The sequence below is a fragment of the Myodes glareolus genome, chromosome 21 (genome assembly GCF_982192425.1).
Source record: "Myodes glareolus chromosome 21, mMyoGla1.1, whole genome shotgun sequence".
In the NCBI taxonomy this organism is placed as follows: Eukaryota; Metazoa; Chordata; class Mammalia; order Rodentia; family Cricetidae; genus Myodes; species Myodes glareolus.
Window position 1 is genome coordinate 51,455,125 of NC_142046.1, and position 20,161 is coordinate 51,475,285.

Below are 20,161 nucleotides of genomic sequence, written 5' to 3' on the forward strand. Positions count from 1 at the left end.
CCTTTCCCAAACCCTCAAAGTTGGGCAAGTTGGTGTGTTCAATTACAATATGTGAATTGTATGCTTAATCTAATTCTGTATTTGTAGCCTTCAATTTTTAGACTTAGAAAACTGGACCTAAAACAAACTCAAAGCATATAAACATAGCTAAATTCAATTTATCAAATAATGATATAATGTCTGCAATTTAGCAAACAATGAGATCATGTCTGCAATGGGATGGATGTAAGGTACAGGGAAGGTTCAAAGGTGAAGGAAATCCTTCAAAGAACTCCGTGTCCCAAAAGAGAGAAATCGCACGCACAGATGGACAGAACCCAAGACTAAAGCCTGCTAAAAGCTGCCACCAGATACAAACAAAATTCCTCAGCCAAAACAAAAGGAAGTGAAATGGCTTCAGGCAATAACAATGCGCTGCTCTAGTTGACACATGGGTACTCTGCTTGGAAGAACTGTCCACAAACCACACCGTCAGGGTTCAGAAAATAATTCAGCTATTACCCAGAGACGACAGTTCAAGACAGACTGGTTCCCAAACCGCAGCAAGGACCCCAGTTAGAAATGCAACAAGGACCCTATTAGAAATGCAAATCCGGGGACTGAGAGCATAGTTCAGTTGGAAGGGTACATGTCCAGCATGGACAAGACTCTGAGCTCTGCTCCCTTCCCAGGGCCACAGAAAGAAAACCAGTCGCCCTGGAACGTGCCTGAAATCCTAGCACTTGGGGGTGGAAGCAGGAGATTCAGAAGTTCAAATCATCCTCTGCTACATGGTGAGTTTGAGGACAGCCTGGAGATCTTGGAGTCACGGGCGATCTTATCTCAAAGGAGAGAAAGGCAATGGAAGGCAAATCCATAGGTCCAATCCTCAAGACCCCCTAAATCAGAAATCCAAGATACTAACAGCCTGTGTCTTAATAAATCTCTCAAGCGTGCTGATGCGCTTAAGCTTTGGAAATTGCTTATTTCAACCAGTGTGATGGTTGGTCCATGAAGAGTAACCAGAAGCTAGTCCACCACATTTCTCACAAGTTACTTTGGGGATGGAAAACGGAGAACCCACTTGGCTGAAATGTCCTAAATAAGACAGTAGGGATGGCTGCCAATAAGAAGACATTAATAATAATCTTAATCAAATAATGATTTCTATGAGCACAATATGCAGTCACATAGACAGCCCTTTTATGGTCTTTAATGCCAATCAAGGCTAGATTTTTGAATCCTAAATCACGTATTTCATTTCTTGTTACTTCTCCTTTCTCTTTGCTCTAAACATGTGAAGTCACGTATTTGACATGTTAGTGGCACTTTCTTCGTAAACTTTGGAATGATGGCTTTGTAGCAACATCTGTTTTCTTTAAAGGAGTTCTCAGCCAATTCATCTAACTCAGCGTCACTGGATAATTAATAGCTCAGCTCACGGGGCACACATGAGCTCCACCACTAAGAGTGGAAACCAGACGCATGGCCCGTGCTGCAGAACTGTGTAGCATGTGACAAGACCAGCACCCCTGGGCGCCTCCAGTTTGCTCAGCAGCTCCCAAAAGCCACCCAAGGGAGCTCAGAAGCCAGGGCTTCGCTTCGTCTAGTGTCACCCGGACCCACATTAGCCTCCCTTTTCAGTGAACTCCTTCTTGTCCATAAGCTATGTTTTCTAGATCAATGCACAGTTGGGTAGATCTGCTTTGAGAAATAGCTTTTCTGAGCTTGGGAATATCAGAAAGCCTGGGGGAATTAGCAAGATCAGGGATTTTTATTTTTGGTTGAGGGGTTGTTTTTCTTCTCCAGTGAATGGGTTCCTCTCTCTGCCCTTAGGCTAAACTACTCAATCAGCACTGACTAGAGGTTCTTAAGAAGAACCCCAGGAAATGACAAAAGGGTGTTGAGGCTGTCTAGGCCATAACACACAGCCCCTCCACAAGGTCTCAGAATCCTGGGAGACCAACAGAACTGTCTGTGACTAGATAAGCCATAACTATCGATTCTGGTGAATTTAACATGTCAGGATTAGAGATCTTAAGAAACATTAGTCAGACCCTCTCATTAAACAGAGCCGAAATCAGCACGCAAGAATCCTAACAGAAACCCAGCAGCCAAGAAAAGGAGCCGAGGTCAACAGAGATGGAGGCCGGGAAAGACTCGAGAAGTCACATCAGAGGTCTGGCCTGACATTACCAAGGAACTGAGAGCAGTGATTCTCAACTTCTTGTGTGAAGGAAAATTGCCAACCATCCTTATTTAAATGCAGAATCTCAAGTTATCGTTACAGCTGCTCATGGAGTTCAGGGATGAGGCCAGGGCTAGCTTCATCATAACCGTCTCCCCAGCGATTACCACAGGCAGTTAGAAGATACACTTTAACAGATACAGAGGGGAAGTCTTCCCAGTGAGGAAATCTCTGGGCTGCTAATGGGAGGTGCTCAGGAAATCATCGACAATGAAATTTTCCTCTCTTTAAAGTCCACAGTCCGGGGCTGGAGAGGTGGCTCGGCAGTTAATAGTGCTTGCTGCTCTTGCAGAGAACCTGGATCCCATTCCTGCCACCTTCTTCTGACCTCTGTAAGAACCAGGCACGCATGTGGGGCACATACACATATGATCATACTCTTGAAGTTAAAAAATAAAAATCCACAGCTGATGTGCTGAGACACCAGATTAAAACATTCCGTGCTGCTGAAGAGGGGCAAATGCCGGAGGCTCTCGCTCATCAGCACCCCAGTGCCAAGCGCTGTGGAGTCACGTGGAGTCAGGATCCTTTCTCTGCTAAAATGGAAGAATAAAGACACCAAGTGGCCACTTCTGTGGCAAAGCACTCAACCCAAACCCAATAAATTCTCAACAGAAGTCAGAAAAGTTGATTAAATACATGTGCTCTGGCCATAAATCTTTCTGACTAGTCAAATCAAGAAGTTATTAAGATTTATGACTCAAGTGATGTCAGAGTTCACCAAACTGGAACTCTGTACAATAAATTGTACAGATACAAAGCAACCAGAGCTGGTTAGGGAAGCAGAGGCACTGTCAGCCATAGGTCATGAAAGCCAGTGCTCCCAAAGGTACTTCCGCCTCTGCGCTCCCATTGGTCACATAGCTCGTGATGCTTCACGACCAAGTTGCCTTATGTCCACATCGAGAACAGTTTTTGTTATAATTGATATAAGAGATTAAATAGCAAAGCAAATGTTTCCAAGGGGTTTCAAACAGTATATATAGGCCTTGAAGGCATATGCAGCAGGAGCATTTAAAATTATCTCTAGAAACCTCAACTCTGAAAAGTGATTTGCTTTCTTCAATAAGCATATACGGATGGTCTGGGAATGTGGATCAGGGGTTAAGAGCACTCGTGCAAATCTGAGAACATGAGTTCAAATGTTCAGAAACCACGTAAAAAGGTGTAGTTGCCCCTGCCTGTAACCCAAGCTGTGGGGAGATTAAACCAACATTTAGTATTTCACAGGTTTGGTGCAGCTGAAGTCCAGTTTAGCCCCAGCTCACGAGGTTCTCCTAAGTTAGTCTACAATCAAGATGTTAGTTGCATAAACTGGCAATGTGACTGCTCCATGGGGTGGCTAAGGGGAAGGTTTTTATTGTAGAAATGAGGGAGAGAAGAGCCAGAGGTATCTGGAAGAGTCGGGGGCAGGGAGAGAAAGTAGCAGACGGACCAGGGCAAGCAGACTGGACTTGGCCATGAGAAAAGCAGGCTCAAAGCAGAGAGACAGAGAGGTGGACATAGAGAGAGAGGGGGGAGACCTGAGAGTATGGTAAAAGAGGAAGCACAGTCGAAATAGCAGGGTTACAAGGAGAATGTGTAGCTGACAGGGAGGGGAGGAAGCCCATGAGCTAGAGAAGTTCAGGGCAGGGAAGGAGGTGAGAAGAGCTAGGCATTTGTGACACTCAGGGAGCCTGGAGGCCAACATGCACTTGGTATGCTAATAGGCACTGCACATAGCCAACTGTCCCTTCTGCCAGTGGTAGGGAAATGGCTCCTTTTGGTAGAGGAGAACCAGCTTCACAAGTTCCTGAAGAATGCTGGCCTTTGTTTAATCACCATAATTTGGGAAAATGGAGTTTCCTATGGACTTGACCTTGGCCAAGGAACCTGGAGAGACTGTCCAATGGTTTCGACTACTAATTTCTCTTGAAGAAGACCCTTGTTTTATTCCCAGTACCCAGATGGCAGTTCAAAACTACCTGTGATTTCAGTTCCAGAGGCTCCAACACCTTTTTCTGGCCTCTTGGCACTGGGCACATATGTGCTCATATACACATGAATGTAAGGAAACACTCATACACATAAAACAATAAACAAAAATAAATCTTGAAAGAAAAAAAAAAAGATGTTGGCCAGAGCAGAGATCTGGAGATCTGGTCCGAAGGCCTGACTATTTCCAAACTCGTGTGGGTTGTTGGACTGAGGATCTCAGTTCTCTGCTGCTGTTGCATGGAGACTGACCAGTTCCTTGCCATATAGGCCTCTCCACCAGGACTACTTCATCACAGTGTACAAGCTGGGAAGACAATAGCGAAGAAAATAGCAAAGACAGAAGAACATTGTGAATAATCAAATTACAAGATGATAGCCTATAACATTTAGTTCAGTTATTATTCGAAGAAAAGAGAATTGCACAGGGCTTGAATACCAGAAGACAGGAATAACGGAGGGTTTTTATAACAACTCACTGGGTAAAGCACTTGCCATGCAAGCCCAGCAGCCTCAGAATCCACACAAAGGTGGGAGGAGAGACCGATCCACAAAGTTGGCCTCTGACCCACTGTCTAGTGACTTGCCCCTTTGTCTCTCATCTTTCAGCATTTACCCCAATATCTGGCTCCAGGTTTTTATTACTAGGACCAATTAGAACTCATGCAGCAACTGGTGCTCAAATTTACAGAGTGAATTCACAAGATGTGCCATTGAAACCAGGTGGTGCATGCCTTTAACCCCAGCGGTGCATGCCTTTAATTCCAGAACTAGAGACCATTCCACCAGGACTATGATAACACCATTAAGCTGACAAACACCACCAAAAGATCAGCTTTGGACTACAAACTGCTCAGGACAAATTTGAGGTGGGTAGATGCGATGATCCAGTCTCGCAGACTACTGTAGCTAGGACCTGAGTCAAACTCTGTGCTTTCCCATTACCCAGAGACTGGACAACAAATGATACAGCTGCCTCTCCCAGGACTTGACAGTTAACCCAAATTTTTCTCTTCATGATCTCCTAGAGATACCATCGCCCCTAGACAGCAGGAAGTAATTTTAAGAACACGAAGCCCACATTCCCAAGAGGTGGAAGGTTTGGAGTTGTTCAATGGGTTATGGATGTTTGTCATTGTTCAGGGTAGTTGGTTACAAGTTGTTATTGGTAATGGCCAGGAAAAAGTTGAACAAAGGAGATTAAGTTCAGAGTTCTTGTTTTTAAAGGAAAGAAGGGGGATATAGATATGATTGGAGACATGAGTAGATTATTGAATCTTCTACTCTGAAAAGAAAAGGGGGGGGCTATAGAAATGGGATTTTAAAAGGTAGATTATTGAATCTACTTTTAAACCAAAAATGAGTAGTTTTAAATATTTTTACACTGATATAGATCTTTGTATATTGATACAAATTTGAAATTAATTTTTTAGAACTTATTGTACATGTTCTAGTCCTTGAAAGTTATTATTAACAACTATTTAGGACAATAAAGAAATGCATGTTAGTAATTAAGTACCTATTACAACTGAACTTGTAGTCATATTAGGTATGTTTTAAAGGTCAAACAGAGATATATTTTAGATAGACAGGTCATCTTCAAACACGTCAGAGATCTACAGAATATGGCATTTAAGATATTTTAATAACGTAGGTCCTTTTTTATGACAATGAGACAAGTCTGCTCCTGGCAGCACCAATCTACTACAGAGAAGATAATGGGCATCAAAGAAACTCCATATGGAGTTTACTTTCTTTGTAGCAAAAGTAAGCCACTGAGCAAGAAAGTGCACTTGCCTCAACTGCTGACAGTATCTGTCCTAATTGGACAAGCAGGACACAAAAGAAAGTGACTGCCAAATTTTGTTAAGACAAGGAGAGACAGCCCTTCAGAATATCCTGCGTCACAGAAAAGTCTGTCAGATATGCTAGGCCTGTAGGCTGAAGATGGATGACCCAACATTGCAGAGGAACTGTGGGTGACTGTCCAGGGAGCCAGCCATTTCTGTCATTTCTCACACATTTTTTGGAAGTCGCTTGCTTGCACTTCCTGTTTACTCAGGCAATATTATTTCCTTCTCAAGTCTCACAAAGAGGTTGGGGAGGAAAGACAGGAATTCAACAGGGAAAGAACTTGAGGCAGAGCTGATGCAGAGGCCATGGAGGAGTGTTGCTTACTGGATTGCTTCCCATAGCTTGCTCAGCCTGCTTTCTTTTTTCTTTTTTAATTTTTATTTATTTATTTGTGTTTATTTATTTATTTTGGTTTTTCAAGACAGGGATTCTCTGTGTAGCTTTCTTATAGAACCCAGGACCACCAGCCCAGGGATGGCACATGCCTTTAACCCCAATACTTGAGAGGCAAAGCAGGTGGATCTGAGTTCAAGGCCAGCCTGATCTATAGCATGAGTTCCAGGACAGCCAGGCCTTCACAAAGAAACCTTGTCTTGAAAAACCAAAAAACCAGAACAAAGATAGTCATTCTATAACACACTTTCCAAATACATTGTAGGTCACATCAAGTAGGTAATTGCAGCAAAATGGTGGGGGGATTCTGATATAAGTCTTAGATGCTGACAGCCTTCTATGATTGGTGGAGACTAGAGGTCTGTGCACACATTCCCAAGGACTTACCTAGTGATTACAAAAGGTGTTAGGTCATACACAGAGGATGGCAACAGATTACTCCTAAGGGGGAGGGTGTGAAGATGCTGGAAGATACTTTGACTCTGGACTTGCAACCTATTCATATCACAGTTCTACTCTGTCAATCAGACTCAGTAGACCCAGCTTCTTTCTGAGTCTTTCTTTTTCATTTGCCATAGGCCAGCTCTCTAGAACATCCCTAGCCTTAGCTAGGCTTTTAAAAATGAGAGCTATACCCTCTTGTTAAGCCATTGTTATGTGGTGTCTGTTACAGTAACTAACTGAACTCTGGTGGATCCCACAGCATTGCTAGGGCAGCTATTAGCAGGGTTCCTGCTGAGTCTCCTGGGGAAGCCGTAAATTACACCCTTTCAGTAAGCTGATTTGATTGCACATCCTACCTCTGTTCAACTAGGCTTGCTGTGTCCTCAACATGAGTTCTCCCTTCCCCCAGGCATGTTCTTTTAGGATATGGTTGTACAAAACTCAGTATGGCTTTAAACTTTGCTCGTGCCCACGTGTCCAAGAGACCTCATTCAATTCTTCATTCACACCACATATTAGGGCTCTTCTCATGAGTCAGTTGCTATGTTAGGCACTAGGGAAACAACAGGGAAGGAGAGATAGACTCAAGTTTAATCCCTGTGGGAAGGCAGGAACAAACAATGAAACAAGATACTTTCCAGGAACTGGAACTACAAAAGGACAACCTGGAATTCTTATTTGTGTGTCCAGCGAGATCACACAGGCAACCCTGAGTGTCATTTATATTCCTACGTATCTCAGGGACTCACTGGTAGTGAACCACAGAAATGGCTTCCCAAGCACCTTGTCTTATGCAAAACTACCTTTAAATGAGAGAGGTACGTCATTTCTGCTTACATGCCTTTGGTGAAAACCCATCTCAGGGATGCTCCTGCAAGCTCAGAAGACGCTCATTATTCATTATTGCTAGAAGTCTTATCTGGGGTCATCCTTGTGTATTTCTGGAAATTTTCATAGGACCAGGTTTCTCCCTAACTCCCTATGGCTCAAGGTTGTCCACTCTCTCCATATCTATTCAATATGGCACTCGAAGTTCTAGCTAGAGCAATAAGATAACAAAAGGAGATCAAGAGGATACGAACTGGAAAGGAAGAAACCAAATTTTGCTATTTGCAGATTAAATAATAGCATATACAAATAACCCCAAAAGTTCAACCAGGGAACTCCTACAGCTGACAAACACTTTCAGTAATATGACAGGATACAAGATTAATTTAAAAAATCAGTAGCCCTCCTACATACAAATGATAAATGGGTTGAGAAAGAAATCAGAGAAACATGACCCTTTACAATAGCCACAAATCTATCTTGATGTGACTCTAACCAAACAACAGAAAGACCTGTATGAAGAACAATTAATAAGAACTCAGAGACAGATATTGGGGTCCAACCTGAAGACCAGAAAAGCAAAGCAGCCAGCCTCAGTCTGAAAATGGTGATCCTGCTCCAGGAAACTTCAGAATGAGACTGAGAGCTGTGTCCGCCCATTTTATAGTCCTCTGTAGTTCTGAGATTAAGGGCAAGCACCACTACTGCCTGGTTTCTATAGCAAGCTAGTGTGGCTACTGGGATTAAAGGTGTGTGTTATTGCTGCCTGGTCGGTAAGACTGGCCAGTGTGGCTAATTTACTTTTCTGATCTTCAGGTAAGCTTTATTTATTAAAATACAAATAAAATTCCACTACACCTGTATGACAAGAACTTTAAATCTTTAAAGAAAGAAATTGAAGAAGGTATCAGAAAATGAAGAAATCTCCCATGCTCTTGGATAAGTAGGATCAACATAGCAAAAACGGCAATCTTACCAAAAGCAAACTACAGATTCAATGCAATCCCTATCAAAATCCCAACACAATTCTTCACAGACCTCAAAAGAACAAAACTCAACTTCATATAGAAAAACAATAAACCTAGGATAGCCAAAACAATCCTGTACAATAAAGAAACTTTCAGAGGCATCACCATCCCTGACTTCAAGCTCTACTATAGACCTATAGTAATGAAAAGAGCTTGGTATTGGCACAAACACAGACACGTAGTTCAAGAGAATTGAATTGAAGACCCTGATATTAATCCACACACTTATGAACACCTGATTTTTGACAAAGAATCCAAAATTATGCAATAGGGGAAAAAAGCATCTTCAACAAATGGTGCTGGCATAACTGGATGTCAACCTGTAGAAGAATGCAAATAGTGTGCTTTACCCTCTCTGAGGAGTGAATGGGGGTGGGGTAGGGGGTAAGTGGAGGGAATAGGAGGAGGGGAGGGAGTGGGAACTTGGATTGGTATGTATAATGAAAAAAGACTTTTTTTTTTTAATAAAAATAGGGCTGGAGAGATAGCTCAGTGGTTAAGAGCACTACCTGTTGTTCCAAAGGTCCTGAGTTCAATTCCCAGCAACCATATGGTGGCTCATAACTATCTATAGTAAGATCTGGTGTTCTCTGCTGGCATGCAGAACACTGTATATTTAATGAATAAGTAAATCTTTAAAAAAATAAAGAAAAAAGAAATAGATCTATGTCTCTCGCCATGCACAAAACTCAAGTCCAAGTGAATCAAAGACCTAAATACAAGACATAAATTCAATTACAATGAACCTGATAGGAAAGTGAGAAGTAGCCTTTAACGCATTGACACAGTAGACCACTTCCTAAATATAACACCAGTAACACAGACACTGAGAGCAACAATCAATAAATGGGACCTCCTGTAACTGAAAAGCTTCTGTAAGGCAAAGGACAGAGTAAATGAGACTGTGTAAATGGCAACCTAAAGAACGGGAAAAGATCTTCACCAACCCCACATCTGGGAAAGGGCTGATCTCCAAAATATATAAAGAATTCAAGAAACTAGACATCGAAATATCAAATAATCCAATTAAAAATAGGGTACAGATCTAAACAGAGAATTGTCAACAGAAAAATTTCAAATAGCTCAAAGACACTTAAAAGAAACACTCAACATCTTTAATCATCAGGGAAATGTAACTCAAAACGATTCCAAGATACCATCTTACACCTATCAGAATAGCTAAGACCAAAAACACAGATGACAGCTTATGTTGGAGAGGATGTGGAGTAAGGGAAACACTCCTCCACTACTGGTGGGAGTGCAAATTTGTACAGCCACTTTGAAAATCAGTATAACGGTTTCTCAGAAACTGGGAATCAATCTACCTCAATACGCAGCAATAATACTCTTGGGCATCTACCAAAGAATGCTCAATCATACCACAGGGACACTTGCTCAACTGTGTTCATAGCATCATTATTCAAAATATCCAGAACCTGAAAGCGATCTAGATGCCCCTCAATCAAAGAATGGAGGAAGAATATATGGTATATTTACATGATATATTACTCAACTGTAAAAAACAATGACATCATGAAATTGAAGGCAAATGGATGAAACTAGGGGAAAAAATGATCCTGATTGAGGTAACCCAGACCCAGAAAGACAAACACGATATGAACTCGCTCATAAATGGATATTAGATATAAAGCAAAGGGTAACCAGGCTATGATCCACAGCCCCAGAGAAGCTAGGTAACAAAGAGGACCCTAAGGAGGATATGCATGGATGACTCTCGGAAGAGAAATAGATAATAAGTTCTCCTGAGTAACTTGGGCAGCGGAGGGGAAGGGATGAGGGGTGAGAATATGAGGGAATGGGATGGTTGAGTTGGGGGAGGGATGGAAAATGAGAGCCATGAAAGAGACATCTTGATAGAGGGAGCCATTATGGAGTTAGGGAGTAACCAATTACTTTATAAAAATAATCATTTCCTTTTAAAAATAAAATGATATTGATACAGTACTATGCTACGGACCGGCTCAGGGGAGCCACTCAGACCATGAGGGAATCAGGGCGAAGGACGGAAGATTTCAGGATATGGCGGAGGAATTAACAGACAGACCACTCTCAATGTATTTTTGAAAATGCTGCTGTGTTTTTTACTTATTCAGTGTGAGGTTTTTATATTATTACATACAAAGAACTTGGCAAAGGCATACATCATCAGATCATTAAAAAAAAGCATAGAATAGTTTACAAAAAGAATCTTTGAAAATGCTTTGACTTGGGCACAAGGACTTTTGCCCAGTCTGTACCAGGCGGCTGGCAGGGCTAAGTGACCCTGTGCTCAGAATATCTCAGGGTGTGAGAGGAGAAGGCCACTGTCTTCCTGGGAAAACTTTCTGCTAGGAAATTTTAGACATGATCTCAAACTTGTCTGAATCTGGTTTTATACCATAAATCTCAACTTTCTTCCCTCCCCGACTCTCAGGGTCAGATGCTGTAATTAGCCTAGGTTATTCTGGCCATAATGAAGGCTGCATAGGCCGCCTGTTAAACTGCATGTATTTCTCAGGCAAACATCTAGTGTTGCTGCAGCTGTTTTCCTACAGAAGGCTTCTAAGGTTTCTCCTGATAAGAGCAACTCCTTTTGCTCCACATCATTAAGGAATTATTTTAACGATGACTTCCCTATTTCCAGAACTGGCTATTTCTTTAAAGGCTTTAATGAATAGGGGCGCAAAACTCAAAAATGTCCTCAGCAGTCTTGTTTGTATCCACAACTGCCTGGAATAGTCTGATCTGTTAGCAATATGCAAGGATCACAAAGAACACACAGACAAGGGAAAAGACAGACGTATAGCACCAAGTACAGTCAGGTTGAGTCAGTACAAATGGCAACTCAGGTAGCATTACACCACAACTGATTGCCACGGGGCAGCCCAGGACACAACTCCGAGAAGCGCAGATCCTGATCCTTCCGGCAATATTTGCCCATCCAGTCAGCATTTCTGCTACACTGGCGAGACAGCCGTGGATGTAGCAGTACTATTTAGTGGTATAATTTTTGGATCCTTTCAACAATATTGTACTAATTTCCATTTTTAAACATAGATGAAATTCAAACAATTTTAACTGCTGGGTCCATTATTGGAATTTATGTCATATTTAGACCAGAGATTTACAGACACAGGGTCCATGTGCTTTATGGACAGAATATCTGTGTTGCATGTTGAAATTGTGATGTTCACTATGGGAGTAGCAAGTGGAGCATTCATTTGAAAACATGATTAGATTGTGAGCATGAAGTCTTTATAAATGGGATCAGGCCCCCCAGATGAGAATCTGCAGCCAGGGCTCTCCAGAGGAACAGAACTGATGGGAAGAATATGTATCAAAGGGGGACCTGTTAGATCAGACCGGCCTACAGGATCTGAGCTGGGCAAGCGACAGGTGTCTGCACACTGGATTGGCTGAGAGCCTGGCAGCTCCTCAACCCACAAGGCTGATGCCTCCGCAGGCTCAATCGAGTGCAAAGACCTGGCAGATTCCTGAGGAGCCACTGATTCTTAGTGGTGTCCACGTTTTAACTGTTGCTGCCTTTTAAGCTATGGCTATCCTCAGCAACTGCAACCCTGCCACTACCATCAGCGGTTCAGGCAGCTGGGGCCACAGCCTGAGGAAACTCTTTCAAAGCTACAAAGGGAACGTGTCTAAACCTTGTCCCTCTAAAGAACTCAAGATTGAAAAGTTGAGGTGAAGCCTACTCCCCAGAGAGGCTGAATAGCAAGCAGCTCACCTCGCTGATCACCTCATTTCCTAAGAAGTCCTTGTGCTGGTCCTCGGCCCCTCCTTATAAACCCTTCTCCACCTGGCTCCTCCCTACAACTGCCGGTCGGTTAATTGCTGACGCAGCCTCCTGGCCTCAGGTGAATTTTATTTAATCAAACATCTATGTGCACTATTAAACAAATGTTCTAGAGCATAAACCAAAGTAACACACCTTAAAATAATATTCTACAACACTTCAGCCCACTTGGAAGGCTGAAGAGGCTTCGTTCCGGTATCCGCGAAGTACCATAGTGGGCGGGGCCACAGTAGCAACCGGGTGAATGTAGTCCCCAGCAAGACATGAAAGCCACGAGGCAAAAGAAAAGCTTTTTGCTTGGATCTCCTTTCATTCTGGGCTGCCACCCACTTACCTCCAGAACTGTGAGAACATTTGCGTCTATAGCAGTTTGGAATGGCGAGGACATGAGCAAAATTTTTCGTTTTAATGTGAACTTTTTAAAGAGGGTAAACTAATTGAATCCTAAGAATCAACAATCCCAAAGTTGTTAAGAAGTCTGATTGAAACAAACCTGCCCCTGACCTTAGGTGATTTTACACGTGTTTTCCATCTCTATGTTAAATAATTTCTCTGCCTTAAATATGAAAAAAATACAGTCCAAAAACAGAAACAGCCGGGTGGTGGAGGCGCACGCCTTTAATCCCAGCACTTGGGAGGCAGAGGCAGGCGGATCTCTGTGAGTTCAAGGCCAACCTGGTCTACAAGAGCTAGTTCCAGGACAGGCTCTGAAAACTACAAAGAAACCTTGTCTGGGGAGGGGGGATGGGGACAAAAAACAGAAACAGAGCCCAAACCCTAGTCCTGGTTTGAAATGAATGGTTTGTGTTATACTTTCAGCTTCCCAGCTGGACAAGCGTGGTCACTATCTTCATCCTCAGGTGAACGATCTCCCCCTGGCTTTAAAGGCGGAATGCTGCACTCTTAGGTATTTTCTTTTCCTCTGCAGAGTACAGACTCCTCCCCTAGCCATAAGTCACCTGGGAAGACTCCCGTGCTCCACTGAACATCCTTTAAATGATCTTGATGTCCCACTTTGGTGTTGCTGTCTGCAAAGTCTCCATTTGTGATGGGAAAATGCACTCGGAATATCAAGAAGCTTAGCATTCAGTTACCACAGATAAGGCTCTACAGGGAGACCTGTACTTGTCTTGATTCTCGGAGATTCTGTTTCTGATCTCCACTGAGAAAAAAAGACCATGTAGGAAAATGACATTTTCTGAGATCAGTTTACTCTTCTCCAACTAGAGTGAGTTTTCAGAGTTTCTGGATGCAATTCCAGAATACCCTCGCGACGGATGATAGGTGTCTGTGGAACCTTTGTGGATAGGTGCCCGGCTTCTGTCTGTTCATATCCTGATGTTCTTCTGTTGGCTTAGTGACTGCACCTGAATCTGGTATTTTAACTATTGTCAGCACAGCGTGACCCCAAAGTCGGCACCCCACCCTCAGGTAACAGCGAGGCACGATTTCCGGTCCAGCCTGCACCATCTCAGCAAATGTAGGTTTTAACTGAGTCTCTATCACTCTATCTACCAACAAAGACTCAGGTGTCAGATGTTGGGTTAAAAACCTGATAGATCAGAGAAGCCGAGAAGCAACCAGCTGACCTTCGTTTTTGACCAGAGATCCATCTATCAAGAGAAGCGTCTCTCCTACCATCTCAAACCAAAAAAAAAAAAAAAAAAAAAAAAAAAAGCCCAAGAATCTCTAAGTCCTTCCCTACTCCTTCCTGTGCATCTCTCTATTCATATTCCTGGCTCCTCCGCACTCTCTGTTCCTTTCAACTAGTCTTTGGCTCTGTCCAGATCCAAGGTTAATTTGATTAACACAGTCTAAGAGTTTAGCAGTGCAATCAAATATCCCACAACAATCCCGATTTCTTTGGAAACCCACCAGCCCACTGGATAATCCTTTTCACTTCTGTTAGAACCCTGTTCCCAGTAACACACATAGCTAGTCATAATGCCCATGCTTTTAAAGAATCAATGTCACAGTCCAGCAGGGGTGGCACGTGCCTTGAATTCCAGCACTCAGGAGGCAGAAGCAGGCCGATCTCTGAGTTCAAGGCCAGCCTGGTCTACAAAGTGACTTCCAGGACAGTCTAGGCTACACAGAGAAATCCTGTCTTAAAAAAACAAAACTCAACCAACAAATAAACAAAAGAATTAGTGTCATGGGCTGGAGAGACGGCTCAGTGGTTAAGAACACCGGCTGCTCTTCCAGGGGACCTGGGTTTGATGTCCAACACCCACATGGTGTAACCGCTCATAGCTCCAGTTCTAGGGGACCCAGCACCTCCTTCTGACCTCTGTGGGCACCAGGCACACTCACAGCGCCCAGACACTCTACCAGGAGTTCTGATAACCCTTTCCTAAGAGGGAGCCAAGAGCTAAAGCCTGTGTGAAAGACAACACACTCAGCCACAAAATAAAATAGATGTAAAATTTTTCAGTAAGCGTCATTAACTTAAGCTGACTTGCTGCCTAGATATGTGTCGTTCTAGCTACTGACACAGCTTTAAGGATCAGTTCTGAGAGCAACAACAGCAAAACCCTGCGGTGTAAGTACATCCAGAAAGCCATTCTTGTTACCAATATTCCCTATCTTTCTCATCAGTACACTCACTCAGATTTCTCCCTGATCTTCTATTTCTTCTGGATCCTCCAAGGAGAATGTAAAATAAATAAATAAATAAATAAATAAATAAATAAATAAATAAATAAATAAAAATGGAGATAGAGGAGACCACATCTTTCAACACGAATTGTCATCTCTCTGGTCATCACACACTGCCATGTCTGAGGACTGAAAACATCTCAGCGTGACCAACACATCCAGTCCTTGGTGTCCCTTTAAGAAAGTGTACTTAGAGAGAAGGGGACAGTGAATGTTCACGCTATCTTGATGAATCCCGAAAAGGAAATGTGTTTCGGCCAGGCCAGGAAGTACTTGGATCCTAACGCCACTTGTGCGATTGGAGATGGTGACCCATCCTCTGCACGGTGAATACTGGCACAGTGTCAGGTGAAGAAAAAGAATTAAGAATCCATACAGGGGCTGGAGAGATGGCTCAGGGGTTAAGAGCACTGGTTGCTCTTCCAGAGGTCCTGAGTTCAATTCCTGGCGGCCACATGGTGGCTCACAGCCATCTGTAATGAGTTCTGGTGTCCTCTTCTGGCCTGCAGGCATACATGCAGACAGAACACTGTATACAAAATAAATAAATGAATAAATAAATACTTTAAAAAAATAAAACACTTAAAGAATCCATACAGACGTGGAGGATCAGTAGCCGGTTCCATGAACCAATTTCCTTCGGAGGGAAACACTAGGGTGAGGTGGGTGTAGCTGAGCAGCTGAACAAAGCAGGGAAGCACAATGGGGAGGGCTTGGACAAAACCCAAAATGTTTTGTTTATAGAAGACTGTTAGAGTCTCCTACAATCTACTCTCGCACAGACTTTAGATCCTGCTTCTCACTCTTGGGGAAGGGGTTTTCATAACTCCTGATGGGTTCCTTACCTTGCAGAGAGGTAAGGGAGCTGAAGGGCTACAGCACAGAGTACACGGAGGAATAAGATGAACCCTGAGGACCTGGGAGAGGGTGGGGCCCTCAAGGAAAGGTGACTATGTGGATGGGATAGAAATCTGATAGGGCTGAAAATTTGTGAGACGTGAATCCCCTCAGGGAGTGAGCTGAGAAAATGCTGCTCAGACAACAAGGTGATGGAAATGGTGACCACTGGACGGTGGCTGCTGCTGCTATCACACTTGTTTGTGATAGGGCACTGTTAGAGAGAAGCACAAACCTCCAGAAAGACGGCTCAGTGGGTTAAGGAGCTTGCTGCTAAGCTGAAAAACCCAAGTTCAGTCCCTGGAAACCGCATGATGGAAACAAATGACCAATTATGACATAACTCCCACATCCAGGCCATAGCATGCTCACTTCCACACATGTCGGCATACACAGAGTAAGTAAATGTAAGGTTTTTTTTTTAAAAGAAGGAATTATTCAGTAGCACAAAAGACTGTCTTCTAGAAGGATGCAGACATGTCACAAGTGAGGAGCAGCCACTGCCTTGGGCTGAGGAAGGTCCCTAGTGAGACCTAGTGAGACCTAGTCTAAGACACTCTCCATTGAGCTGCAACGTGGCCCGGGGGCATTTTTAACATTAAAGAAAATCCCTAGGCTGTGAAAGCTGTGAGAATGTTCTAGGGGTCTTCCTAGAAGGTTGTGAGATTGCTGTAGGATGAGAGAGCTCCCCTTTGTGTCCCGGGGAGACAACTGACCACGCTGCAATGACTACATCAAGACAGAATTGGAAGTGGTGACATATTCTAACAAAGCGAAGAGTATTGACAGCGTGTCCACGGAAATGGAAGAGTGACCTACAGTGGGCGCTGAAAAAGGAGAAAGCATTGAGCACCACTGACCTCAGCAGTTAGCACTGGGGTTACTTGCTGAGAAGTCAAGAAAAACAGAATTCTGTTTGGTCTCACTGAGACCGCTTAAGACATCCAACTTGCACTGGCAGCCAGTCTCTTTCTGGTCTTTTGAAAGGAGATTTAAGCAAATCAACTTTAAAATCGTTGCTGTTTTACATATATATCTGTGTTTAAATTCATCCGCATATCAAGAACTGGAAGACAATCAAGATTTGCATGCCCTCAGTAGTAATCTTTTGGCTCCAGGCTCCCTCTACTGACTCCAAAATAATAAATAACCATTTTATGGGCACCCTCCTGACTAGCTTCAACCATAGATGAAAGCCAAGGCAAACCCCCTTGTGCAATCACAAAGGTCATCCTTTCTAAGAGAAGAAGGCTGAACATTTGGGAAAAGGTGGAAAATATAAACTAATTTGCAAAGTACTTGTAGAAATAGTACATGCAGCTGCCACCAGTTCGTAGCCACAAATGACAAAGGCTTATGGTTTGACCCAATATTTTAATTTTTAATTGTCAGAGAGAGCAAGGTGTCATGAACACACAAGTGTGTACAAATGTGTCGGCAGCAGTGGTTGCTGTATTTAGTTTAAAACTCTCTATAAGGAAACTCCCTACATGCAATGATCAATTTACAGATTTCTTGACTAAAACTCACCACAGGATGTGTTAAGCCAAGTGTCTTATAGGAATGTGTATATGACAATTTTTGTTTAGAAGGAATATGCCTTGAGGTCAGTGTAAGGATACCAAGCGCTTCCCATGAGAAGATAAATGGAAGAAATGCACAACAGCCCTGTGTTTACAAGAGAGGAGCTGGAAATTAAACACCATCCTTAACAATTTAACTGTGAGAGGAGGAAGTGGGGCAATTTGCATAGACTTCAAACAATCTCACACTATTGAGCAAACCAGCAAATCCTGGAAAGAATTAGAGGTGAAAGCCCAAGTCAATATACTTCAAACACCCTTGGTGTTTCCCAGCAACTGGCAAGAAAGCATCTTCTGGGGAAGTTCACACTTTGCACAAAGTAAATATTAAGTCTGCTATTGGTACTTTTCCAAAAAGTTAATATTTTACAGTTCAGAATTTTAGTTTAAGCCCGCCTCTGAAGCTCCAAGAATGCCTTTTGAAGTTATGTTTTCATAGAGCTAGGAATTTGGTCTGGGAATGAAAGATGTCATCAAAGATTTATTTACAAAGATGGTCATCAAAACCTCATTGTTTATAGTTCTTCTTCGGCGCCCACATCTCACACCCGGCATACAGCCTCTCGACAGCTCCCAACAAAGGTTTTCAGGAACAATGAGTTAGCAGGAGAAAAGTTAGAATTTTTCAAATTAGGGACTCTCTGGAAAAATTACAAATAAGTTGTAATACATAGCATATATATGCTACTAAAACATTTCGAAGACTAAAGACATTGGGAAAAATATTCAAGAGAAAATGTTAAATAAAAAAGAATACCAACCACGTAGACCTTCAAATACAAATGTTAGTAAGTAATTATCTATCTGCCCAAAAGAGGGCTAGAAGTAAAAATTACAGTTAGTAACTGGGATTACTACGGGACAGTAGCATTCTGGGTAGTTTATTTTAGTTGTGTTTTTTAATATGTTGTACATTGTCCTTCATGAGTGTGTATTAATTACCCAGTCTTTTTGTTTCGGGGGGGGGCGCTTGTTTGTTTGTTGTGTGGTGTGTTTTCAGTACTCAGCATTGACTACCATGTGCTGGGCAAGTACTTTCCAACTAACCTGCACCCCTAATCCCTGCATTTGTTTTATGATCAGAAAGCCATGCATGTTATTAAAACAGTTTTTTGTACCATGCTCTGCTAACATTCAGATCTGTGACGAAAATGTAGCCATAAAAATCAAGGGAACGGTCCTGGCATGTAGCTCAGTAGTAGACTGCTTGCCTAGGGCATAAAAGGCCAGGACCACTAAAACCAAGGCACCAAGGAGTTTAATAGTAGAGACTATGAAGTGATTTGGTATTTGTGTGAACATTTGGCTTTCTCTTTCACTTCTTTAGAATAACCACTCACGAGACAGAAACTTTAGATAAACATCCAGCGTCCAAATGCACAGGCCAGAGCTAAACTTTCTATTTGAGCATCATGCCAATAACAACGCCTACATAAAGGTTATAAAGGTGGGCGAATTATTGCCGACGTTAGGCAAAGAAAGATGAACTGCAACGCTTTTTCACCAAAGAGAAGTAAGATAACCATTGTGGGGTTGAGCAGGCCTTGGGTCAGGTGCTCTGCTGGAATGAGCTTATCCTTCCAGCTACTCCATAAGTAGGGTCTTCCACTTAGAGGCAGACTACAGCAGAGGAGCTGCTATTACCTAGGAGTTACCGCTCAGAGGTCATATGTCAGACTGAACATCTTTTCTCTTTCCGTGTTCTGAGATGTAGGAACAATAGACACACCTTGAAAGCCCTGCGCTGTATAAACTTGCGTGAATTCGTCTTTTGGGGTGCAGGTGGTCGGAAGAGACAGCGTAATCGGGTCAGCTTGACTTCTTACACTTACAGTAGGGCAGCAAAAGCCACCATTATCTGTTTATCAATGCCCAGCAAATTTAACAGAACTAACATTTTTTAGCGCGATCAAGAAATACACTTTCTCTTTGCCTTTCCTAAGCAAGATCTTGGGTAAAACTTAGACATGTGATGTGTAGCGTCCCCGGTCTTGAAATTGCAGAAGTTGCGGCTGGCTAGGTCCTCATCAAACAAGGCATGTATTTGCTAATTATTTCACTGAGTTCCTTAAACTTCCATTCTAACTTTTTTCTCTTGATGCTTTCCTAGCATTCGTGACTCAAAGAGATTTCGAGAGCGACTGGATGGACGAATCTGAGAATTTAAAAAAATAACTGAAACTCTGTATATTCTTGGTTCCGAATGCTTTGGCTGGTTCTATTTTCAAAATAATGGTAAAATTAAAGCATCTTTTATACATTAAAACTTACATGTTTTCACCAAAAGGTAAAGTGCGTGTCCCCAGAGGGCCTTAATATAGTGCTTACATCTCTTCTGTGTGAAATTCGAATCCAGATTTGATTCCAACAAACGGGTCCCTCTTCAAAACTGGTTGCCTAGCGACAAGTTCTCCGTGTTCAAGGAGAGAGGTTACCCATTTTTTTTCCCCTAGAAGATAAGCTT